At 31.9% G+C, this 27,991-nt stretch overlaps 2 protein-coding genes across 3 annotated transcripts in view; both read left to right on the top strand.

Moving 5' to 3' along the window:
• Positions 1-27,991, top strand: part of LOC132952816 (cAMP-specific 3',5'-cyclic phosphodiesterase) — a 680,524-nt gene that overhangs the window by 345,005 nt on the left and 307,528 nt on the right. The window lies entirely within an intron of this gene.
• The window catches only part of LOC132952349 (cAMP-specific 3',5'-cyclic phosphodiesterase-like), a 132,674-nt gene that overhangs the window by 104,401 nt on the left and 282 nt on the right, over positions 1-27,991 (top strand). The gene's annotated exons all lie outside the window — the stretch shown is intronic.

Raw genomic sequence — 27,991 nt, forward strand, 5'->3', positions numbered from 1 at the left:
GGTTTACTATTTTTATTACTATAGAATTATATCGGTAACGCTCATTGACGCGAAACATCACAATTCATCTTCTTTATTTTTCGACCGTAATGGATCGTTATCGCTTTAGTGTTCATTATTATGGAAAAGAAAACATACAACGACAAACGCAAAATATGCATTAAATAATAATATAATGGAAAGAAAGATAATTTTTAATACGCCTTTATGGGTTCGGTAAACAAGCATTTTAACATAATCGTTTTGCAGTTGTTCCCTATAATTGAAATATCGCAGTGTCCATAAATAATTCATTTTTCCAACAAACATTTCGCGATTTTAATTCATAACATTTATATTTCAAAACGATCCAGATGATTTCATTAAAAATGAATTTTTACGAAAAACTGAAAAATATCTCTAACGATATCCTTTTCTTATTGTTCGATGCGCGGTTTTTACAAAATTTTATTGAAAGTGGCGTAAACAAGGTGATTTTCTGATAATAAAAAGAGGATACAAATTGCACGTAAACCCATCGCAGATTGTTGAGTTAATAAATACTTGGCGTTTGCATTTCATATTCAATTTATTTTGGGAAACCTTGTATTACAGCGTTTTATAGCGTGAAATATTGTGATTGAAAATATAATGAATTTTTAACGCGAAATAATTTACAAATGTTGTCAAACCTTAAAAAATATGACTATATTGTATTTTCAATCTACAAGAATTATATTTTATAGATTTTTGACCAATCTCACAACTTTTAAACAAAGTTTCAAAAATGTCAAACTGTTTTAAATTCTTATAAATGCCTAGCTTAATATTTTTTGAATTGCAACAAAACAAAATCAAGTTATTTGTGGAGTATTCGATATTTTACGTATTTGTGAATATCCCATGTCATCAAAATGTAAACTTTAATCGCACATAATAAATAGTTTTACGCTAAACTTGTTCTTTTTTGGATTTCTTGTAAAATATTACTTACGAAGAAACCATACGTACCTATAATAGCCTCCTAATATATTTATTTAACATTTTAACCATATTACAAGGTTGTAGTAAACGTCATGTAATTTATTCAACATTTGGCACTTGAGGGTAAAATAATTTCGAAATAGGCATACATTTATGGCATGGTTTATATCATTGAAATGTCGTAATCAACATTACAAGGGCGCTCCGGATAAAATATTATTGTATAAATAGGTTAACCGTATTTCGGTGACTGAATATTTTCCGCACTGTATCAAAAATTTATACTTTTAAACTTAATCACGGTTGAACCTGAAATCCGGTCACCAATAGATAGACGAACGGCCGTCGAACGATGAAAATACAACGTTGGCAGTGGATAAATCATTTATCACATAGTCTAACTACGCCAGAACTCCATTTATACATTATAAACATTATATGTCGTGTGCACACGACAGTTTGTGCAAGTCACTAGATCCGTGGCTGGCAGCGGACATCATGTTTTTTTTTCTCCCAGGACGGGTGCAGGTTAACCGAGTTCTACCGTCGGTGAGCACGGGAACGGTGGGGTTTTTGAAAAAATATCTAAATGTAGGTGTTAAATGGAGAACCACGTGCATCCTAGTCCGACGAAGACAAGTACGGCAGCGGGAATAGTATGCTCGGCACAAATTGAATGGACCCAGCCGGCTGCTGATGGGATTTTCCGTTAAATTAAGACGTTCGTTATACGTATACGTTTATACACACACTACAAACGCGCACATCGACCTTAAGTCTATGTGTGTGAATGAAGAAATATAGAGAGCGCGAACTAGAAAGAGGGACGACCCTGTCCCTAACGAAAATGTCGTGTACTGCTTCTGCCGCTGGAAATCCTATTGAGTCGCACTCGGCCAACAAATTAAGAGCATGCAATTTTAATTCGGCCACCACCGCTGCTGCATCCGGTTCCTGGTTGAAAACACTTCCGTTATATAAGTACGTGAGGATAAACTATACTAATGCTTCTGCAGCCCCCGATCCTTCCATTAGCTAACTATTTCATCAACCCTTTATCTTTCATCCCTAAGATTTCTCTCTATCTCTCTCTCTCTCTCACTATCTTTCTCTATTTATTTATATAATATACCCCTCGACATTTGACACACTAGTGCACTGTAATATAAGCGGTGTTTATGTGTGACTCATTAAGCGAATGTGCTTGGTTTTCAGGCCACGTTTTTATTTTCTCTCGGTGTCCCATTAATATAAAAACGTCTTGACATACGTACAATTTTCTGCAGTATCTGTGGCGGGCTCACGGACGCACGCAGAGATGTTGGCGATCGTAAATAAAGTTTTACTCCTGCGAAAACAAGAAAAACCGTTAGGGTGGACACAAAGTAGTAAACATTATAAAACTTGCACCATTTGTCTTACTGCATAACCGTAACAAAACTGTTAAGTTAAAAATTATTATCACAACAATATAACTATATGCGAACCACTTTTGCAGCGTTGCTTATTGAGGCTCAAAACAATCTCCTCTTGTATCTAAAATAAAGAAATATTAAAAAATTAAATTTAAATAAAGAATAACTTCAAGTATGGTAAGTACAATGATAACAAAAAAAAAATAGTCATTAAAATATTGAAATAATAAAATATGTTTTTGGAATTCGACGGATTGTATTGTGGAGTGAGCGCGTCATATCGAGGACGGGATATTTGTTCAAAATCCTGATATTATTAAAATTTTTTACAACAATATAGCCTTTAAATATTGGCACCACATGATACTGGCCACCATTTAAAAAAAAAAAAAATGACTTGATTAAATACGCAACCGACAGACAATTTAATAATGGAGGAAAAGTTCGGAGCTTGAATATAAAAATAATGTACAACAATATAAGAGTTGAATGGTTTATCGGGGGAAAAAAATCATAATAAAGACAGTGATGGCTTGGTAAAATGTTGAAAATATAATCCACCTTTGCACATACCTACACGTTGAAAGAATCATAATAATATTATGATAAATGAGTTGAACACAAAAAAAAAATCAAAAATAAATATTAAACTCGAAAAAGATACAGACAATGCGTGGCAGTGTGTAGTGGTGACGTAATTAATACAATTATACATACTTGATAATAATATATAATATATATATTATGCATGCAAAAAACACGAGTAGATTTACAAGCAGAAACATATTATTAAAAACATATTAGTGAGGTAAAGTGATGAGGAGAAAGGGTCGAGGAAATTAGAAAATCCTGTATAACTCGTTGGAGAGACAAGGCTGATATGATGATGAAGATCATCGTGGTGACGATGATGAATGGTTGTAAATCCCATGCGCGTATAAGGTGTATACCGTTCTATTTTCGTACAAGTCGTATTAACGTAATTCTGTTGGGTTTCATCTTGTTTTAATTTCAGCTAACCATTTTGCATTGTTTGCAATAGGCATTACAAAATCAAAAATAATGGAAAAATGTGAACATTTGTAAGTCTATAAGTTCAATATAGTGTTCTCGAAAGATATACCTTCTAATTTAATTTTGATGTGATTAGTTTATTAAATTGTCTTTTAACTTTGTACATTTACATAAACTACTGTTGAAATTTTAAAATATTTCAATATTAAAATGAAAAAACAACTTACGCACAATCACAATATTATATTATTATTGAATTCGGAGTAATTTATTAAAGTAACTCTTTAAGGACATAATATACACATAACAATTTTATCGACCACTTATTATACAACGATTTGAATGATTGATCCACCTAAAAAGAATTCTTTAATTTGCTCGTAATATATTTTATAATCGTGATATTATATTATATTATCATAATAATATATATGTATTATATGATGGATATTGACAGTTGATTTTAGGCTCTATCACTATAGAAGCGTTCCATTAAAACTACAATTTATGATTATTTTCATGCCAGTTAATCCACTCCCGACATAACATAATACAATTTGTATACATACGACGCGACAGCTAATACTTTATTTAATTTATTATTGTCCTGGTGCCAATGATGCAAAAATAAAATTATTATCTTAGTACGAAAAACGCGGGGAAAATGTGAACATTTCGAATGATAAACACGTCAGACAGGACTCGTGTACACTATACAGTATAACTATGTATAGGGTATTCGTGCGGAATACCATATGACCCGGATCCGTAAATTGATTCTCAACCATACAAAAATATGCTGTCTAGTTAAGCAATAAAGAAAAAACTAAAAAATTAGTTTTAAGCACAGTAAGACGTCTATACCGCTCGTCAGTATAAGAAAACCAAAACGCATAGTTCTACCATAATTTTAAAATAATTTTATCGTGTTCAAATACCTACATTTAAATACTTAAAATTGCAGATATAACTACAACTGCTCTTGGCAAGAGCGCCTCTTAGTAATAAAAGTACCACTGTATACTACTACCACTTACCATCATCACTTATACTACTTTTACCACTCAGTGGAAATAAACTTGAGGTAAAAATATTATAGATTTTCTGCACCAAAAAATTATATTTTATTCTTTTATAAACAAATGATAAGATATTGTTATTCGTATAAACATAATAGTTATAAATCAACATGGATTTCATTCAAATACTTATGCGAGTTAAAACTATAATATTTTAATAAATGCATATATTATAGGTGTTGGGGGCAAGGGCACGGGTTAGGTTAGGTTAGGTAAACCACGGGTCTCTGCAGTCATTTTTTACATCCTTCAAAATTAGGTCATCGTGTGCTACCAACTATAACTATTATTGTTGGTACTGTCGGCATGATTGCACATTTTTTACTTTTTAACTGATAAAAAAGACTAATTTGGTACTTATAGAACGTGTGGCCATAATATAAGAGTTGTAACGTTGGCAGTTATTGGAAAAATTGGAAATTTCTATTTTATTTTTTGATAAATTAAAAATATTTAACATTGGTACGCATTTGTGATGCGTTTTTCTTAAGAAAAATTAATAGAAAAAAAATAATCGTGTTACCTCCACTACGTAGTTACCTCCACTACTGTTTCTGTGTCGCACGCTTGCGTCTTGTAAATCCCTAGGTATTTTATTTGCCAGATGTTTAAATAATAATGAAACAGTACGTATGTATATAAAACCTCTGGCACCCGCTCATCTGAATTATCGTATAACCGTGAACGAAATAAGATTACCCGACTTTATAGTTGTTGTCGTCGTCTTTGTTGTCGCGGTCGTTGTGAATCCACTTCACTCATATACAAGAAACGAGCTGTTAAATATTTAAATTACGTATTGAACGGTTACGAAAATAATAATGAAAAAATACACTACAGATTTGTTTCATATTTCAATACATTAAAGTAAGACTACAAAATGTGACGTCACTCACGCACGTACTACATAATATAATATATTATGATGACTAAGAGATAATTTGTTAGAGAGATAAAATATAGGAACTTTAAAAATCCCCTGGGAATTTCCTTTAGAAATACATAAATACTGTTGTATGTTTGATGGAATATATAATACTATATAATAAAATCTATAAGCACATCGCCTGAAAAAGGTTACACTATTACGATACTATTAAAGGGTACACAAAGAGTTATACACTATTTACCTGGTCGCACTAATATTGTTAAGGTAAATTGTTGAGATTTTAATAAAATATTTTGACACAGTTTAAATGTTAGAAACAATGTTTTGGTACTCTACTCCGATACATGTAAATATTATCCATTTATATTAATATAATGCACTGTGTAAGTTCAACAGTAAGTTGTGTCGATAACAAAGCTCAGATAGTTCGAAAAGCGAGTAAACTTCTCTGATGAGTGTAACATTGAAACAATATTATTGTGTGTGGTGTGTTTCATCATAAACACAAATATACAATACGTGGTATCATAATATCTTATCTTTAACGAAGTTATACTTGTAATCAATAAATTTTTGATAGGTACAATTTATAATTATTTACACGCGATCAAAAAATGTTTGCTAAAAATGCTCGATCACTGTCGACATGATGTAGTATCTATTATAATACCAATACCGACAGTTATAATATTACATGATTATTTCGTAACATTTTATTTTGTTTTAATCAAATTCTAAGTTGTTACACCTGGTCTATAATTATTTATAAAAGAAAACGATACAAAATGCAATTGCAATTAACCAGTTATTTATTATCGACCATATTATATATTATATTATTCACCTATATAATATATATATAATTATATGATAACCCCGGGTGCAAAGTATTTGGACGGTCAGACAGAGTCAAGTCTCTGGATCCGGGATTTAGTGGTGATAAGTCTGGAACACTCAAACACGACGACCAGCGAGCTTTTATCAGTGAGAAAGTGGAAAAGGACAAACGATGGTCGCGGGAATCGATGTCTTTTCGGCCATCGTTCCCGGTAATCCCGTGAGCTTTTACCCAGAGTACGAAGGGATTTAGGGGTCCGTCACCTGTTGAGAGCGGTGTTTGGGGTGTGGCACTATTTCCTATATTCCTGACTAAAATATAATATTCGGCCGACCGTTGCGACTACTTTCATTCATACACCTCATGTTGCGACGAATTCGTATATATCGTGATCGACAGGCTTAGGTCAAAACGCTATTTCGCGACAGGTGGACGCAAAATCGCGATTGAACTACACGTCCCATCGACCGAATTCGATTCGAGGTAAACTCTTACGGTAATTATTATTTTCACTTCCGACATTTGTTTCGCGGACGATGTGGCGGCCACCTTGTAATAATTTCTCGTGCCGCGGAACAACGCAAACGGTTTTGCTAATAAATCACTGCGAGAATACCGAGATGAGTCCTGGTTCTACGTAGGTACTATATATACATTATATTACGTTATTACATACCTAACACAACTCGCTGGAATCATTAGACGTGTCGGGAAAATGATTGAAACGAAAATCACAAACTATATCATAGAAAATACATTTTCTGAAAACACCCTCCGCCGACCGTAGGGTACACAGTCGAGTGAGCCGGTTTTGTATACAATATATTATTATTTATTTTTATACTGTTAATAATTTAGAAAATATTAAATAATATATTATCATAGACAGATATTGTCTGCGTGTATGTTCCTATAATAGCAGGTTCAGCAAGTAGGTATAATGTACTTTTATCGTTAAATACAATTTATTAATATTAAAAAAGAGAAAGATCGTGTGTCAGAGAAATCCGTTCAAAAATTGTTCCACTCTCGTACGCCATATAATAATAATTGCACTGTCGGAGCACGTGCGTTTTACTGCAAAATATAATATATATATATGACGTCACATTATATCATATTATATTTATATTGGAAATCAAGATGGGAAAAAAATAATAAAAAAACACAACCGGAAAAACCGAAACGATTCCGGGAAAACCATAAAATTTATCCGGGAAGGAAAAAAACTACGTACAAATACATCTCTCGCGATTCGGCCGCGTCAGAAGATCTGATCGTACGTCGAACTATTGCCACGTCGTATAATGGCCGTGTGGCTGACGATTTTCAGGACATGCGGTGCGAACGATACCTTAGCTAGCAGATAGTGTTATTCCCCTCGGCGTCGTTTGGGATACGTCTAAAATGTTTTCATCCATTCGAGCGGGCACTTTTCGAAAAAATTCACTCGTGTGCTGAGAAGTGCGAACACTGATGCCGCAATAAGTACGCGGCGCTTATTATATGATGCTTTCACGAGTATATAACTGCAACGCCATATAGTTTTAGTTGTAGTAGGTAGGTAATAATAATAATAATAATAATAATAATATGTTATGTACCTACTCGGCTATACTCGCCTCAATATCGTATTTACAACTGCTATATCACAAGGCTACAATTTCAAACGCGTTTATCGATCCACCGTCAGTGTCGCGTGTAATGTATCCTCGCCGGCTGACGCAAAGTTTTTTAACGAGGCCTCGGAGATAGGTCTCGACGCAGTACCTTAGCCGCCCAGCTGCTGAATAATAATATGTGAACCCCTATATAAAATACTATGATATTTCGACTTAGCGCAATAAACTATATTAATATTATTTATTTCTAAACAACTACTTAAATTAACTCGACTTAATTCTAACCACATTACTATTTACTAGACCAACACTATTACCTCCTTCTCGTCCCTAGCAGCCTATTTAGACACTCGACCAGCAGTTTTCCTCCTGACAATTTCCTGTGTGTATCATCAAATTACTTCCTTTATTATCAGTACCTACCTTGTCGGCACCTCTATGTGGCCACACATACACACTCAAGTGCACACGATCGTCCCTCCATAAAACACGTAACAAACTATTATATTAGTTGTATTATACGCTGCGATAATGAAAACGATTTTCAGTTCATAGCTGAATCGATTTTGTTACTCTCTCTCATGAAACTATGACGAGGATATCGTTCTAAGATCGATAAAGTTTATTGCGGTGACCATTCCCCCCCCCCCCCCCCCACTCACGAAGTTTGGGACGACAACGACAATGGCGGCCACTAACAAGTTATGTCAGAAAAACATATTTTCTGTCATATAATTAACATTTTTTAGGGCCATAGGATTTTAATTAAATAGACAACACCAAAAAATATTTCCGTATACCTCCTATATATGAAATAAAAATATCCAAAAACATTTTTTGTTAAATTGTGGATATGCGTGTATTTAACTTACACAAATATATATAATGCATACAAAAACATATGAAACAGCCATAATAATACATTGCCAGGTCATTATCAAGCAGATATCGATACCATTTAATTAAATAACATGCAATATAATATAATAGTAATTTTAGTTATTTTATCAATCAACATGTGTTTACGAACGGTTAATCTTTTATAATATTATCCAATAATTAATATTATATTAGCTGTTTAATTGAACAGGCATTATTTCATTGAATAAAAAAAAATACCTAATATAATATTCAGATTTAATATAAATTACTTTGTATGAATTGTTTTTCTCAAAAACTAAAAATGAATCATTATAAAATATTTGAGCTTATTAATGGCTGAATCGTAATATATTATAAGTGTTATACACAGGAGTTCGTAAAAAAATGCAAAATTTAAAGAAATATTTTAGCCATAATAATATAACTGTACATATTCATCTTATGATATTTCTGATGAAAAGAGCTTACACTACACAGTGCACAGTCTAAGATCCTCAAAAACTCATATTCATGTGTATTTTAGTCACAATGTTATTATATTTTACTGACACGTCGTTTGAACAATTTCCCTCCTCCCGTAAAATGGTTGTAAGGAACGTGAGATTTTTTTATGTCGTGTGTGCATAAAACATAAACGTTGTCATCTTCAGTACCATGACGAAAATATTTTCTAGGGGCATTAACCCAAAATAACATTAGGTGGATAGGTTTGAAATGTTTTTATATTTAACCATTACTATTCAATAATTTTATTTTATTTAGTGTTAAAAATCAGCATTTGGTACACAATTATTAAAGCCAATAAAAGCAAATTTTACTGATTTACTATAGAATTCAGGACGTAATGGTAGGTAATGAAACGCATGATGTATGATAATAATATTATTTTACCTATGCAATATTATATGATTACTGGGAAGATAATATTATAACATTGTATATGAGTAGGGTATTTATTATTTAAAGTTATAGGTTGAGTGATAAAACATAATATCTGTGGGTAATATTATATTCTCGCATGCCCATAAATTAAATTATATTTTCTACAATATGAATTATAACTATTTTATGAAATTAAAGTGGCAACGTCGTGGTAATTTCCTGTCTGAGTCGTCATAATATATCAATGTCCAGGTTGTTCAGTCATCGGATAGTTTCGCACCAGATACTGCGTGAAGTTCTTGAAGAGAATTTGATTTTGTATTCTGTAATATTCAGTTTGTAATAACTGAACTTTATCATTAAACATACCAGCTGTTATAATACATAATGTCAATAGAAGTTGTTTTTATCGGCATTAAATTATGTTAAATTATACATATTACATGGGTTTTAATTGTAATGTGTGTATATGTGATAACAATATGTCCGTGACGTTACTAGCCGTGCGCTTTTATTCAATACACAAGGCGGTGGTGTAAGTCTTAGTGTGTATAATTATAACCGTGATAAACACGGTCTCGAGGAAAAGGGATTGATCTATATGTCCTCAGGGAAATCGTCTCCTTGTAAGAACAACGCGGACGGCGGCGCACCGTCAAACAATTTGTCACTGCCGCCATTGCAGAGTTTTATCCTTATCAATTTTTATAAACGTCGAGGAAAAACCTTTTACGCCCTCGAACGAAGAGGTGATCAGGCGCAGGTGAGGCCGCCGGTAGTGATAGTATTTCGCGGAGTACCTGTGCATGTATATAAATTATTATTTATTATAATATAATAATAAATGAGTAATGGATCGTGGACCGACATTCACGATTGAATTGATATTTTACACTGTCGTATTTTCTTAACACACACACACTCTCTCTCTCTTTAGTAGTCTGTATAAATATATAATATATTTATGAATTATTTAACCCAATTCCACTGTTGTTTGAAGAATCGTTAGTAATCTCCTTCAAATTGAAAAAAAAATCTTCGAATTACAATCACTGTCGACTTGGCTAATTTCGATTTCCTTCTACCTTGTCCCATTCACAACAATACTAATTATTTTATTTGAACGAGTTTTCGCCTTTTATTATATAGGCTGCAATCGTTTCAGTTAATGAATAAAGCATTATTAAGCACAGATGTATAGTTAGGTGGGGGGAAGAGGGCTTACAAAGGATTAGTCCTCTAAAATAATAACTAGCCCATCCCCACCATCAAAAATAAATAAATAAATTACATTTTCACGTTGGACAAGTAATCGATAAAATAATTTTTTTTTATTCATTGTAAAATTGGAACAATTTTATTATTCAACTCATTATATTTAATTTGATTCTACTTTTGTCTGTTTTTGCAATCGATATTTTACTTTTTGCCGACCTGTATCGTCGGATAATGATGTGAACAAATCAAATAAACTTTTGCATGAATTTAATAATAACTTTTTTATTTATTTATTGATCTTAAGCATCGACAATTATGGCAATTAGAATTTTTTAGGTGGTTAATATTGGTTGAGGAACACGTGTATGTAAGACGAGAATTCGTCACTAAAAACCCAGGTGGTCACCCATTCGATGTCGACGAACTTTCGACGTCGACCAATCCTTGACCCTAGTACACGTTAGTGACTAAAGCCAACCATCAAGCCACACCAGGCCCCAAAAATAATTAATTACAAATTATGTGGTAAATATTTATATGATTACATTATACATTTAATGTATAAATAGCTTAAAATTAGTCTAAAATCTGAATAGTAGTAAATTATTTAGTGTGTATGGAAAAATATATTAGAAGTAAAAGTTAACATTTTCAACTCGCTAGAATAATATTTTTTGATTTAAAACAAATTAACTTAAGTATATTGTTTGATAACCATTTTTATTTTATGTTAACCAATCTTATCAAAATTCAATTCTGCTTTATAACTACACATTAAGTACAGTCTACGATGTTCACATTAAAACGTTTCCTTATCGATTGAGGTAGAAAAAACCAGAATTAATTCTACTGAGACGCTATTTTACGTGCTATCTGGTGTAATAATAATATTACTATATGAGTAATAAATAATATTATATCTCTTATAGGTACATCGTATATATTACATAATACTATGAACGTTTCATTCAATTCCCGATCATTTTTCATTTTTTTTTTAAATAACTAAATCTTTAGTATCATGGCCGTTTAACGATATCGTTTGGTTTATAAAGCATAACATCTGAAATTCAATTACATTTTTGATACCAGCAATTTTTATTATGGATTTACTCGGAGTATAATATATATGTATTATACAGAATCCAAGTGCAAACAACGTTAAAGTGGTTTTAACGTAATTTTTATAATAAATGATATTCACCGTACGTCAATATAAAAGTTTCGTATATAGCTTAATTATTATTGAGCCCCTTCGACCGAATACTCTGGTCTTTATTTGTCTTAGTGTGTTTCGTTTAGTTTCACGTAGAACCAAACTCTCTCTCCCACACACACACACACACACACACACACACACACACACACACACACAGAAGGTACACGTGTACATGATATATCATATTATGGCCATCAAAGTGCAGAGTTCCAAAGTACACTATCTGTAGATTAGATAAGTTCATGATACATTTCCTCCCTTTGATTCTTCAACCAACTAGTGTTAAACTACAAGACCGCTTGGTATTTGTGCACTGGCAGAAATCAATCGCGGAGTATATATTGCGTCCATACAGCGTGCAGGCATATATATATCATATTATAACAGTTATATTGGAATTCTTTTGAGTCCTAGTCGCCCGTAAATCACTGTTCATGAACATCCTCGTATTTCAGAAACACTTAAGTTCCCTAAACTATTAAATTTAAAAAAGATAAAGGGGAAAAAAATAAATATCCGTCTGAAATCGGGCTGCCAAACATCTCAAAGAATGTCCGTCGAATCGTATTCAGGCAATATAAAACAGATACCCACAGGCCGATTCTCGAGCAAAATATTTGGGTGATTAAGACGACGATACGATATATTAATTGTAGTTGTCCAATAAGGCTGTAAGTCAAGCGTAAATATTGTCGCGCGGTCGACGGACGTGCGAAAATATTAACTACCATAATTATCTTTTTTTCTTCTCCTAAGAATGTGGTGGTACATAAAATATTCGGTATGCGATTCATTTACCGGAAGACGTTGTTGTAATCATAATAATAATTAAAATGATAAAATTACAGCAATAAGTTTAACCGTCTAAGACGTTTACTCGTAATTTCGTTTTTCGCGACACGGTGAAATAATGTGAACAACGGTTTGTGTACGAGACACCGTTTGTATATATATAATGTATATGGCAGGTTTAATATACGAGGAGATTGGTGGTAGGCGTCTTAAAACGTCAAAAGAGTACCGTCGGGACACAAAAGGGACGAAGTTAAAGGAATTAAAAACACAAGTTCCGTGCCCATACGTACTGACTGTTAGTTTCGCGAAGCTCTTTGCCTTATTGCATTCCCACGTGGACCAGTGTAGTTTTACCACCTCCCCACTGCCTCTCTCTCCCGGGCCGTATGACTTTTCAACACTGGTGAAAAAAAATCCGTTGACGGTCACGACACTTACTGTTTTACCGCATTCTTATCGTCAGCGTTGAAAAATATCTATTCTTCCGGCGAGGTGTAATAATATTATTGTGTCGATACTATAATTTCGTTTTCTCGTGGTTACTGGACCCAAAATCGGTTTTATGAAAGTCTGCGAATGGGAATATAATACAGACAATACCGAAAGGTTTGGATCATATAATAAATTGAGTAATAAAATATATCATAATATTGTATTTCGAAAATAAACGGTATTCGTATTATTTATTTTTGTCTTGCACAAGTACACTGCGCATTTTGAAAATTCTATTATTATATTATACTATAATAATATTAATAATAATAAAATAATAATAATAATAATAATAATAATAATAATAAAGGTACTATAGCTTCAGTATAACTCAGCTTTGTCTGGGAAAAATGAAAAAATATAAAATACTATGTACATTGATGTGTTTTTAGTCGTGTAGCTCAGTTCAAATCGTTTTGTGTACTAATTCAACCGAGATGGGGAATCCTTCGGTGGTGGATTGGATAACACTAATTGGTATATTTTTGAACGAGGTTAAGATTACTAACTAGGCTTTACTGATTCTCGAATCAAATACATATGAACACAATAATTAATTCAATGATAATTTTTATGTCTTGTAACTTCTTAGTTCTGGACATATTTTGTATGTAAACACATAAATATGCTTACCGATTTGAACGATATCTTTAAGTATTCGTTGAATCGGTATCCAGTTGTGTGTGTTAACATCAAGAATATATCCATAGTTAAGAAGTGAGAAATCAAAATAGTAATCATTATAGGTAATTGTGTTCACGAGGGTTTGAATTATATAATATTGATCTTTCATCCGATATAAAAAGGAAAACGACAGAAAGATAGATTAGTTTTAACCCGAGTGGAGTCGGGTAATACATCTATATAGTAATTATACACATTTAAAACTACTACCATATAAACGAAATAATATTCAATTTTCGTTAGCCAGAACCACGGACTAAGATATAATGGACTGGGAACGACATAGTCGACGGCCACCAAAATGTTTTTCACACTGGGGACCGAATGTTTTCAGCGCTACCGGTGGTATTATTTGGCTTAACATTTTATATCTTAGTCCATGAATTATACAGATACCGTTGTAAACTCTCGGTCCCCATTGTGACCCCCTACACTTGCCTCTTGTACATACATTCGTGGCCACTGATTAGCTGCTCGTTTTCAGTCTGCTATATCTTGGTCCGTAGCAAGAAATTAATTCTGGTGAGAGCCATCCTATATTTATGGTTTGAAAAACGAAGCTACTCTCCTAATTCCAGGAGACACGTGAACAAAATTATGCCAATAGTTTTCTGAGATTACCAGCGGATACTAACAAACCCAAAATAATTTTAATATTTGTATGTAAAGAAGATTACATTAATTGTCGAAACGGCGGTATTTAGTTATTACAAAACGGAAACAATGTGTGTCGTGGAGAGAGGAGAAAATATATTATTAATATTACTATTATTATTATTACTACTATTATTATTATTATTATTATTATTGTTATTATTATTATTATTATTATTATTATTATTATTATTATACGGATGGCACGATGAGAAGGCGAGTGTTTACAACGCAGCGTTGAACAACACTGCACAATCGTTATTAATGTAAAACGCGCTTTATTCTCAGTAACAATAATAATTGACGGCTTTATTTCTGACAAATTGACGTTTTCCCGACGAGATTTAGATGAAACTCTGACCGGAACTCGATTTTATAATTACCGCGCACCGTATTATTATTATTATTATTATTATGGTCTTTATCGTGTCGTTTGACGTATTCTAAAATATTCATTCGCGGTCGCCTACACCGCCACCACACCCCACGGACCCTACATCGTGGAATTTAGCGTCCCGACCGTTGTCACGTCGAGACACTATTTATGACAAGTCAGCCAGCCGGCAAGCCGTTCAAATGATCTTTTCCGACAGTTTATTCATTATTATTTTATATTTTTTACCCTCTTTATTCCGTTCACACGTTAAGGCCGTAATCGATTTTTGTTTTGATTCTAACCGCGTTAAACCGTGTCGGAAAATGAAACCACACTGATATTTATAATTGCATAAAAAAAACAATCGAATGTTTTACTGAAATAATATTGACACGACCATTATTGTATGTATAATATTAGAATTGATCAATACGCAGTATTATGATATTGCATAAATTATTAAGATGTCTCAAAGACAGGCTGTTTTGCGTAATATACGTCGTATGGATTGTTGCATGATAAAGAAAACAGTACGACAGCGCAACTTTGAAAAAAATAAATTCATGTTTTATAAATGTAAGTTCGAAAATGAATACAAAATGTTAAATATTAATAATACGCGATGAGAAGCTCAAAGCGACGTTTGATAATAAATAATATAATACTCGATATTGTTGTGTTTCCCCTTTTTTATTTTCGCATCAAAGGACGCCAAAGAATGAAACATAATAACATCAACTGACGCTATCGGAATACATTTCTTTTTTGCTTAATAATAATTTCATTATTGTATACGAGGACGCTCGACGCACGCCTATCGTTGATGGGAAATTTGTGCATAGAATATTATGTTATAACAATCATATTATATACAGCTGTTATACGCCGACGACTACTACGACAATAAACTTACAATAACCTAATTATTCGTGGTTTAAACCTACACCTGGGTATGAACAATGTAATTAGTTGCATAATAATTATTGTGTGCGGTTGATGTTTAAACTGATAGACCGTCGGGGCAATGCGTAATTGTGATTCTCTTGTAGAAAATTTTTTTCTGGTTGTTTCCGAGATACAATGAAATGCAATAATGCAATATTACATTTTAGTCTATTATTTTCACTTCCGGTATTTGGACTTTAGCTTACTGTTATCGTGTCATACCAAAACGGTACGTCATTTTTTGACATGATTATATTTTGTATGCGATATAAAGTTCCATTAATCGAAGTGGTGACGATTACGATGAGGTATTATCGTGGTTAATATGTTCGGAACAACAGCTGCAACTGCAGATCACTCATTGCCGATGGAATAAAATATTTACTTTTATCTGGTAAATTGCGAAATTAATAACGACAATATCGTATACCACCAAGGTTAGGTTAGGTTAGGTTACAACCATCGTAACCTACCATATAAGGCACTTTTTTTTAATTTTTCGTATTGAAGTCTTTATTTCACCGAAATACCGACTTTTATAGGTAAAAATAATTTAACATAAATGAATCTCCCTTCGTGTATCGTCGAGTAAAACTACGCAATTATTATTTATCAAATAATATGATATCTATTTAATGCTATATAATACGCGAACTCGTCGGACATTTTTCACTCACCAATTTGTTTCAAGTTAAAAGAAATCAAGATTACTTGATATTAATAGTATACTACGTGACAATACATTTTGATAAAATGTGCAGTGTTTCAGTTCAGTCGTGAAATAACATATAATGACATGACACAATGTATCTTATCATCTCGTGTTTCTTCAGGGAGTGTATATTTTTTTAATGATACATCTCTCTCGCGAGTAATATTATAGCCGCTATGCTATTTGTGCAGTATAATATATACTAATATTATTTATACTACATAATATATAATAATATTATTATACTACAGCGCGTGCGCAGTTTCCTCGTTAGTGCCTTGTTAGGACTCGACATTTCGTTCGTTGATGTAGCATACTGTTACGCGACGAACACGACTAGGATTATTTTGTTATTGAATTATGAGCGCCAAGTGTGGTGCACAATTCGAATCTCGGTTTGATTAAACCCCTCTCCTGTCACGCACATGGCCCGTCTTGGAGAAACATTTCGCAACGTATATTTAATAACATGTTTGTAATACGATGGTGTAATTTAAACGGTATTCATGTGTAATAATAACAACATCGGTTAATTTAGATCCCAAGCACATAGAAATGTAATTCTGTAACAGACGATGTGGTGTGTGTGTGTGTGTGTGTGTGTGTGTGTATGTGTGTGTGTGTGTGTGTGTGTGAGAGAGAGAGAGTTGACCATATCATTGGGCAAAAATCGAAAATAAAATATGCGTTTAAGCATTTACGAATAACGTTGAAATTTACATTCAGTCAAATAAAATGTTTGTTGTTAACTTTTAATATTCGAATTGACATATTAAAAGTAAGCATATTAACTAGGCTTTTATCGATACAAATATTCATTTTTAAGTGAGTACCTTTAACTATGTAAAATAATACAATTTTAGAACTTTTGAAACTAGCTCTAAATTTTAAATACCTATCTTTAAACACCGGTAATAGTCCAACCTAGGCTGCTGTTAATAGGTCACTCTAATATTAATTAAGTTAACGTCACAAAATAGGTTCTTCTGAACGCATATTTGGTATGTCGTCTGGTTGTAAGACGTCCACAGCACATAATAATGAGGATTTAAAAAATACCCAAAGTATTTTTGTAATATTATTTGTTTTGAAATCGTAACACTGATTTTTTTAAATATTTTTTAGACGAAGCGTCAACTTTCTTTTGGATGTATTTGGATATTTGAAAATGTATATTTTATAATTTCCTTTTCCACCAATAATTTTATCAGATATCTGATTGATGATTAGCACATTTCGAGATCCTTTACTTGGACGCATGACACGTTTAAATTGTATTCACTGAATCGTTTGCTATTATTATGTTTATAATATATTCGAGTGCGGACCACGCTGTTTGAGCCATTACATTCATCGCCTTCGACTACCCTTCTGCCAATCCTATACATAGCTGCAGATATTTTAGAAAATAAATCGACGGCGATCCATTAATCTCGATTAGTATAGTGACGTTTTAAGAACGTTTTCACGGTTTTCCAGCCTATTGTAGTCGGCAACAGCTATTTCGGACCCTTAGTTAAACAACAATGGACGTTCCGGATACGCGTCCTGACCTGTGACAACTCGGCACGGAGGGTTCTTTTTACGCAGCCATTTTTATTATTGTTATATTATTTTTATTGCAAGTCAAATGCACAGCACATAAAAACATTGAGGCCTTTTACCCCTAGCGTGGGTAGGTACCTATATCGTGTTTTCCACTCATCTCGTGTTTACGCGCGTCACCGCCGTCGAGCAAAACATCAATTAGGTACCTGTTAACGTTTTTTTCCTGTAAAACACTGATTGTTGTTGCCGATGGTTCACTGAAAATTAAAAAATAAATAGAACGCATGGTTATCATGAGTGCGGTACTTATAACCGTACATCAGGCGACAGACCAATTATCGGGAGGGTGCAGCGTGTAGTGGAGGTGTTGTCGTGTACAAATTGAAAACGATTATCATCGCATTCTAGCAAAACATTTCCTTACGGAACCATTTACACTGACATTGTATGTGGTTTTCTTGAAAAATAATGGGCAGTTTGAAAATGAAAACCAACGATTATGTTGCTATACGCTCAGCATAAACTCTACTTGCTCCTTATATTATTCACTACATTTGTCTCATTATTATCTATTATTAAAACGTGAGGCGATTTCTTGTATTTTATTTAAAGAACAAACAAGCCACTTGAGCATTAAAAAAATACTTTTTTTTTATACAACTCAATCTTATTTGAAATATATATCCTTTATGGCATACTGTATTATTTTACAAATTATATTACAAGACTGTAGGTAAGACCATTTTTTAAGTTTTAAGTACAGTCCAGTCTAAAAAATACTTAACTATTCATAAATAAATAAACACAAATATTATTTATCTTATTAAATGTATTAAATCATCTTTAATCAAATACTTTCAATTTTAACTTTTAGAATATGTGTGTAGGAAATATTTCAGATTCCTACTGCACAACTATAAACAACATATAATTTTAAAAAGTTTAATTTGGCAATACATGATATTACACAAATTAATAAATAATAAATATGTTCTTAACTGAATTTATTAGAAATGTGTAAAAACCGGGTAAAACCGATGTACGATTGATTTTTTTTATAAAAAAAACAACCTTATTACTTCTGTATCTCCAATTATAGAGCACAGTAAGATTGAGATAACTATGAACTGAGACCTTTCGGATTTTACGAATCAAATGTAATTTGAAAACATTTAACGTCTTTCATAATATGGTTTTGACGGTACTCCATATTTTAAACCTTTCATAGCGTTGTTTAAGACGTCATTAAACATTAAAGTTTTCCTTGCCTCCATCTTGATAGAAATATTGAAAGCCCATTTGTATTATGAACAAAAGGATTTCTCTTGGCGATTACTTTGGCATATTTTTATTCTCTATCTGTACATTATGGATGTTTGTAATTCTCATTTCTTAAGAATTATGATTATTGAATACGCATTTCAACAAGATTCACAATTATTTGAAATAAGTAAGAGGTACATTTTTAAATTATAAATTATGAATAATGTTTAAGATATTAAATTGTTTCATCAAATATTGGCTTTAAACATACAATTTACGATAGTACTTATTAAATTAAAAATATATACAATTGAAATGAGTTTAAATAAAACAATATTAAAATAATAAGGATAAGTTTGGTTAGATATAAATAAAGAGTTTCCTTAGTTGATCCTTGTCAACTGAAAAATATGTATTATTATAATATTATTATGTAATAATAATTATTATTATTATAATACTAAATGGTACTTAAAGTACGTTAAAATAGCAGTTGTGCCAAATGTGGACACGTTAAAAAGAAATGATAAAATAATTTTAATTTAATCAACATTTTGTATCAGTAGGAAAATAATCCTATCTGAGAAACAATAAATTCTACCCAAAATGTATTTAAGTAGGTACTTTAATTATATAAAATAATCTCTTTCACTAAAAGCCATAAACGATATAATATTATTTGGGTACCACTCGATGATAAATTGTCAGTGTTTACTCTTTATACAGCTTGTATAAAATTAAAGAAATAAATTAAAATGGTATTTTTAAATTTCTTATAAAGAAGAGGTATAGTTAAAAAATTATTTTGTTACCATGGAATGTAAAATATCGATAAACAAACAAATAAATAAATACAATTATATTAAAACTAAATTAATTTTTAATAATATTGTTATTATTTTTGAATGTATAATTAACTTATCATGAGCATAATTCAATCTATGAATAGAACATAAACAATTTAAATTTATAGTTAATTTTGCAGCAGTGGATTTATACAACTGTTTTATACATAACTTTTTTCGAAGTGCACTTCGATACATTTTGTATTTAAAATTATCCAACAGCTATAATAGTACAGAATAATAGTATAGTTATTATAGAACATTATAAATATTCGTTTGTATTATCAAAACAGAAAATATTTTATAAGCTACAGACAACAAAACATGATTTTCTGAACCAATAAGACCACGTCATATTTTATGTTTTGTTTATATTAAAATATACTTATTTTCTGACTGTTGGAAGTTCTATTTTCCAATTTCCGAAAAGTAAACGCGAAAATTGAATTGTTTTTATTGTTTTGAAAATAATAAAAAAAACTTTCAACTATGAAACTATGAAACGTTATTCACTATTGTATCAAATATTTATTTTATTTCTTTTATTTGATATATTAAAAATAAAAATAAAGATATTATTATTTATGCAATATTGTACGTAATTAATTTAAGTCTAAGGTTAACGGAAAAAGGGTTATAATAGTTTTATCTTTAGTTTTATCACATTGTTATTATTGGAAATATATTGTATTAAAAAAAAGTACCATATCAACTATTATCATTTATCATACACGTTATAATTATACATACTGAGGAATGCACCAGCATCACCCTGATGTAGCTAAATTGCCTACCTAGAACGCCGTGTTATAATAATTGTGTTAATAAAAATAACATTACGTTGTATTAATTAAACATTTTATAAATTACTATAAGTATTTAGTATTTTTAAACTTAATTATTTTTTTTTATTTAAATATTCATAAAAATATTTAAAAAAATATTATAAGAGAAAAACATATTACCAGAGAGAAAAATATTGTGATAAAATTATCGATATTTCTGCAGCTAAGGATGATTCTATTGAATTCATGCATATTGTTTAAAAAATTCATATTTTATATAAAATTGACTGTGACTGATAATTTATTTATACAATTAAATATAATCATTAATAAATGATTACGAATTTGTTTTGATTTTTAAAATCGAATTGTTTAATGATTTTATACGAAATATGGTGAAAAACACACCAACTTTTAAAAAAAAAACCAAAATTTTTTTATTTATTTATTATTAAATTAATAATACGAGCAACGATCGAAGACGGCCCTAGATTGCATTGTTACACAATATAATTAATATGTTATTGACGGGTCACAGCAGCTGAATTTTGGCAATAACTATGTCAGCGATCGTGTAAGCCGACCGGCGTACAACAGTAAATCATCATGCGTGTCGTGAAATAATCGTCGACCACGAAAAGTTTATGCAAGGGACATTGTGTAGTACATACGTGAATAGGTGGAGCTGTTGGACAGAAAGAAGCTTTTGTCTTTCCTGCGATTTGTGGTAGTGTGGAGGGAGGGAAGTCGGTGGAGCTGGACACGACAGGCGGGGGTTGGCGCAATGGACCGGAAATTGATGGGAAACGTCCGGTGAGCTAATAGTATCGCTGAAATCCCATCCGCCGGGGATAGGTCGGTCACATTTTTCTCGATGTGTCGTGGGAGATGCTTTATAAACGTGTTTATTCGCGGAGGGAGCTGTGAATCGCGGGGAAAACGTGAGCGGTTCGGATAACGGGGAAAGAGAGTAAAAATAATACCGAATGCAAAATATGATCCGTTCCACGGATCTACGATGTGTGACACCATTACAAACCATACAAATCAATTATAAATAATAAATTTTAATTATGCTTACTATAGACATATTAATATAGTAATCCGCGTACACATAAAAATAGTATACTCATTTTAACACTATATAAGAGACACACTACGTCATGTCCACCTCAATAGTTTTGTGCGAACAGCAACCCGTACGCCAAGCAACTCAAGATGACTAATAATTCGCTTAAGTCTTTACTCTTTAGTATTTAGTAGGTAATAATAGGTTGTGCTCTAACAAAATAAATCAACTGTAACTTATTATTTGAGCCATCATTCCTGAAACTCCGTAGTACAGTTTAAAACGAATTGTAATTAAAAGGGCGCTGAAACCCATCATTGAATTACCTAACGGCTGTTCATACCCAACGTCTTTACACCACCGTACCACAAACATGTTATGCATAATATTATAATTTTCGAGCAGATAACGACGTGTTTCATACTGACAAGTTATTGCTTAATACATTTATATTTATGGCGTGTGTGTACTGTATACTAATGCAAATATTAATGGTGAGTCTACAAAACCCACGACTACCACAGCTCTGTTCGTTACATATAAACATTATATATAGACACACATACAGTCAAATGCGGTATTTTATCGAAACTATTGCACACACGTTCGTCTTAACCAGATTTAAAATTGTATCTCGGTGGAGTGGTATTCGTGTAGTTTTATGATATTATGGGCCAATCGTCTGATTCCTATATACACTCACACAACCAGAATGAAATATCATCATTCCGATGTGTGTCGCGTACTGGAATGCAGTGGTCACGGGGCGTCGAATATAAAACTAAATGGAATCCGTATTATGTTACCGCTAAACAATAAAAAATGTTATAAGATAAAAAAACACTATTTTGTTCAACAAAATATAAATAGGTATGTTTATTATATTTTGTTCAACAAAATATAAATAGGTATGTTTAAGCCTTGTCCGTTTTATGCGGACCCGAGAACGTCGTTAAACCTGCAGCTGATCCCGGGCAAAAGTTCTCGTAGATTAATCACACCGTTACGTCCGTCTTCTTTCGATTCATGAAATTAACCCCACAGTATAATGGCCTCGACGAAAGTTAATAGGAAAAAAACTCCTTTAACCTTGGACATAAATCTCGATTTTTATTTTTTCATGTATAACCTGCAATCGCAGAAAATTGTATGTGTTTGCCAAAATATATAATCAAACGTTTTTATTCGTCTAAATAAACTGACAGTTTAAATATTTTTATATTTTATTATAAAAGAGTAATAAAAAATAATAGAATTCCATACTGCATTAAATTTAATCAGTACCTACTGTTTGTACTTATCAAAAATAATAATTATTTTATTAATAGGTTTTCCTTAAATATATGTAAGTATATGTATATTTTTTTTTTTATGAACTAAATACTAAATAGCATTGTGATATTCAAACATTGTACTACCTCAATAATAGCTATTTTTTATTTACGGTGAATGCTTAACTTAATTTAAATTGTATGATTTAGTTTCTTTCGAAAAGTCGATGAAATTAATAATTTTTAATTTATTGGACATATTTGTAGTAATTCTCTTATCTGTTATAGTTGTGATGTTTATTTGTCAAAACTTAATATTTTTTCGCATTCTATTAAGATGAATTAACCATAAAAAATATATAATGCATGATACACATAATATGGGGCAGTGGATCTGTTTTGGTTAAGGTTGCGAGTTCTAAATGTATACCCTATTTGAAGCCGATTTATAATAGTTTCCTTATTATTCCTTTGTAAGTATATATACTATATATTATTTATAGCACCATACGTGAGATTTTTTTTATTAATCACCCATTTCTTATCATATTACCAAACTGTATTTTACGTTTCGTAGCAGAATAAATAAGTATAAAAAACTCAAGCGTAGTACGCCATAATCGAAGTTCAATTAAGTTTTTATACTGTTGTTTAGCACATCCCGGCATTTCCTATTATATGATAATTTATAAACTTTGCTAGTTCAAGTTGTTACATTTTTGTTTTTTACAACCTTGTTTATTATGTTTAAAAAATAGTTTTAGTTTAATCATCCAACTTAAGCGTAAAAAAATAATATGTATCGTAAGGTGTGTACGAAGCCCTAATAATAATGAAGTAACGATTTATGACGTTTATATAGCCAAAAATCGTAATTACATGTTTACAAGTCACATTTATATTTTCGATTGATTTTATGGCTGGGTCATTTGAACGACGGCTAATCTCGAAATTAAATGAGGGAACGATGAAGAATGATATCAATATAAATTAATGAAATTTATTTATTTTCTATTGACTGCCGTATCATCAATATGCGATGTAGGTGTCATATATTAGGTGTCACTTCTGAAGATTTTAAGAACATATAACTATAATCACCAACATCCGACACTATTATACACTAACTCAATTATGATAAAATGTAGCCTCGATAGCTCGGTTATTCAACGTCTATTTAATGACATTATATCGTTTATTCTCAAGTTACTTAACAATAATGTACATTGTCCAGAGGTACTATCAAAAATGAATCAATTTTTCTTCCCAATCTATCATAAATCAAGCTACTTTTCATATAATTTACAATTTACAAGAATTAAATTTCTAAATCATTAACCACTGCAGGCATGACTCAATGTACTGACTGGGCCAAATATATTCAAATTTGAATTGTTTACTATGCAGGCCGCGTATGAAATTTAGCGAAAAAAAAGCATATTAGGTATGTATATTTTTAATTGTGTTCATTACTTACAACACTATATAATTATACTTATATAATATTATAATACTTTATTGTTTAGTTTTATATAATATTATACTTGATTACCTAACGTATTATTTTTTTAACACTTATTAATTGTGTGTTACTTTTGTTCGCATATAATGTATAATATAACTGTACTAATTTACCATCAGGGTGTTATTAATAATAATAAGCAAATTAAAAAATGAATTGAACAGCGTGTTAAAAATAATATCTCAAACAGTGACAGTTCAATTCCGCTTTCCGAACGACCCACGAGTTTAACTGCAGCCACCGAAAGACTGTAGTAATTTCTGGAAGTCTGATGATTTCGTTAATCAATTGTTTACCATTATAACGACGATGGCGGTGGTGATGATAATGATAATGATGATGATGATGACGATGATGATGATGATAACAGTAATATTCTAAAGTTCTAAATGCATAAGTTCGGTGAAATATTCAAACACACCACCGCTGGGGGAAATACTGCAGCAGCGGTGTCGTTCACGCAGACATCTCATTCGTAATAACATCATAATACGTAGGTATATAATAAAACTACCTCAATTTTCTTTGAACAAACTTTTGAATATTAGTCTCATTAAACCACAGTATCGTCGCTGGCGTACAACTCGTTCAGTTTTATAATACATCTCGATCAACCCTCTCCCGCCGCCATCGCGCTGAGTCGTTTTATAATTAACGGGTAATTTATTTGTACCGTGACGATTTCGAACACCATTCTGATGGTTTTTGCCTACAACTGACCAATTATTATTAAAGTTATGCTTTAGAATATTCCAGCGCGACAGCGGCCCGTGTAATAATTGGTGATGGAAGCTCGATAAATGTTGCCGATATTTATTTTACTAGGTAGCTACATTTTTTTTTACCATTAACGAGTAACCCCTCATTTCAATATTGTTTTCGTGTGCACATTAATATTATTTTAATAATATTTGGTTCACACCAGTACAGTGGGGTGTGTAACGTATAGTATTGTTATAAAGGTAAACCAAGATAGAATAATATGCGTGAAAATATATAAATTGTATAATAGCTTTACGATAATGATATCCACTGCAGGTTAGAATACATTTTGTTAAACAAAAAATATATAACACAATACCTGTAGAAAAAAATGTACGTAAAACTTACAGAACATTTTTTTTACGTTAAACCTCCGGTCGTCACTAGAACTAAAATACACATAATATTTGCGTGGCGTATATAATATATTATTATATCAAATTGTACCAACTCGGCGAATGTCGGATCGATAAAAAAGCGTTTTATCTGTGCGAGGTAAACACGCTGCCATTTCGGTGACAGCTACTTCTTACGTCGCCGTTCAAAACTGCTCGAGACCAAGTTGTGCAATAGAGATGGCATTCTATATAGCGTATCTGTCACCCGGTCACTCAAATCGCAAATCACTTTTACGAATTGAATATTCAAAGGCGTCCGTCAGAATTTTACCAGAAATGTGTCCAAGTGGCCGTCGTCGAACGTGTATTATTTATATTTATAGCAGTACAGGTTAAAAGGGCGAGTGTCAGCTGCTAATGCTGTTTAACAACACAGCGTGTTAGCACGTCACGTCACTTTCGATCATGAAACCGAAACGATCGACCGATAATATCGTATAATAGTTTCATCTTCCGACAAAACTGTTACCTAAATAAAACCTACGACGTATCGCGGATACACAATATATTATGCATAGGTACCTAGGTATGTTATTTTATATGTGAATCATCGTTGACGGTTTCAACGAGATGGGAAAAAAAATTCCGTTGTTCACTCCGGAAAATGTCGACCCTTGTAGACGAGGTAAGTGAGAGTGAGCGTCACCGATTTTGACGTGTACATTTAAAAAGCATATGTAATATTACTCTAATCATCTGTCAACCATGGCACGTAGGTACAACTGTCAAACGCGATCGTATACGTGCAATTTGCTCCACACAGTATGGTCTGTACAAACGAATGACACGTCGTTGGGTATACAACAACGACTACAATAATATTCTATAAAAGCACTACCTACCTACATAGACTGTCGGCAATATTATTTTAACGCGAACCCGTCGATATAACTACAAATGATTATTCTACTGCAGATACTTTTCTTGTATTCTATAAAAGTAGGCGTTTTATTGTGGGTAAAATGTTTGATCTTTTAAAATGTAAATGATTTAAATATTTGAATTAATAATTTGTTCGAGTACGACTGATCCCCGAATCACCGATGATTTTGACATTTACATTTAAATAGCATAGGTAATATTACTCTATATTCATCTGTCAACCGTAGCACGTAGGGAAAACTGTTAAACGCGATCGATCAATATAGTATGGTGGTCTGCACAAAAGAATAACACCTCGCCGGGTATACAATAACGACCACAATTTATAATGTTCTATCATTAAACATGACTGTCAGTAGTCAGTCAGTAATATTATTCACATTATTTTATCGCTAATCCATCGATATCACCATTGCTGCACAGACACTTATAATAATTCTCTACTCGATCAATTGTTTGGTATTTTGCGTGTGTTCTAAAATCGTTGAGTTTGCGTTTTTACTATAGGTTATAATTTTCAATCGTTTAAAATTTAAATTATTTAAATATTTAAATTAATCCTACGAGTACGTCTGATCCACGAATCACCAACCACATAATAATATGACAACGACACGCGATGTCTACAAGGTAGTACAAAAAAACCAAAATAACTTTTGAACGAACGTAAAAAATCGTCTATAACTATTATTTTACTACACATTCTACTATTATAATATTACTTCTCATATATAATGGGGATTCAGCAGTGCTCGGTTAGAATGCTAAAATCCCAAACGAAGTAGGCAAAATATTATGTATAATATTAATAATTATAGCTTTGGGACCCGCTATTTATTATCGGTCTGGTCATAAAATAGTGTACCCGCAAACGACAATAAATATACATAGAAGTGCATTAGGAAAACAATATTCCAAAAATATGTGGACGGATATACCGTAACGCAACGAACCATAAAATTGTCCG

The sequence above is a fragment of the Metopolophium dirhodum genome, chromosome 9 (genome assembly GCF_019925205.1).
Source record: "Metopolophium dirhodum isolate CAU chromosome 9, ASM1992520v1, whole genome shotgun sequence".
In the NCBI taxonomy this organism is placed as follows: domain Eukaryota; kingdom Metazoa; phylum Arthropoda; class Insecta; order Hemiptera; family Aphididae; genus Metopolophium; species Metopolophium dirhodum.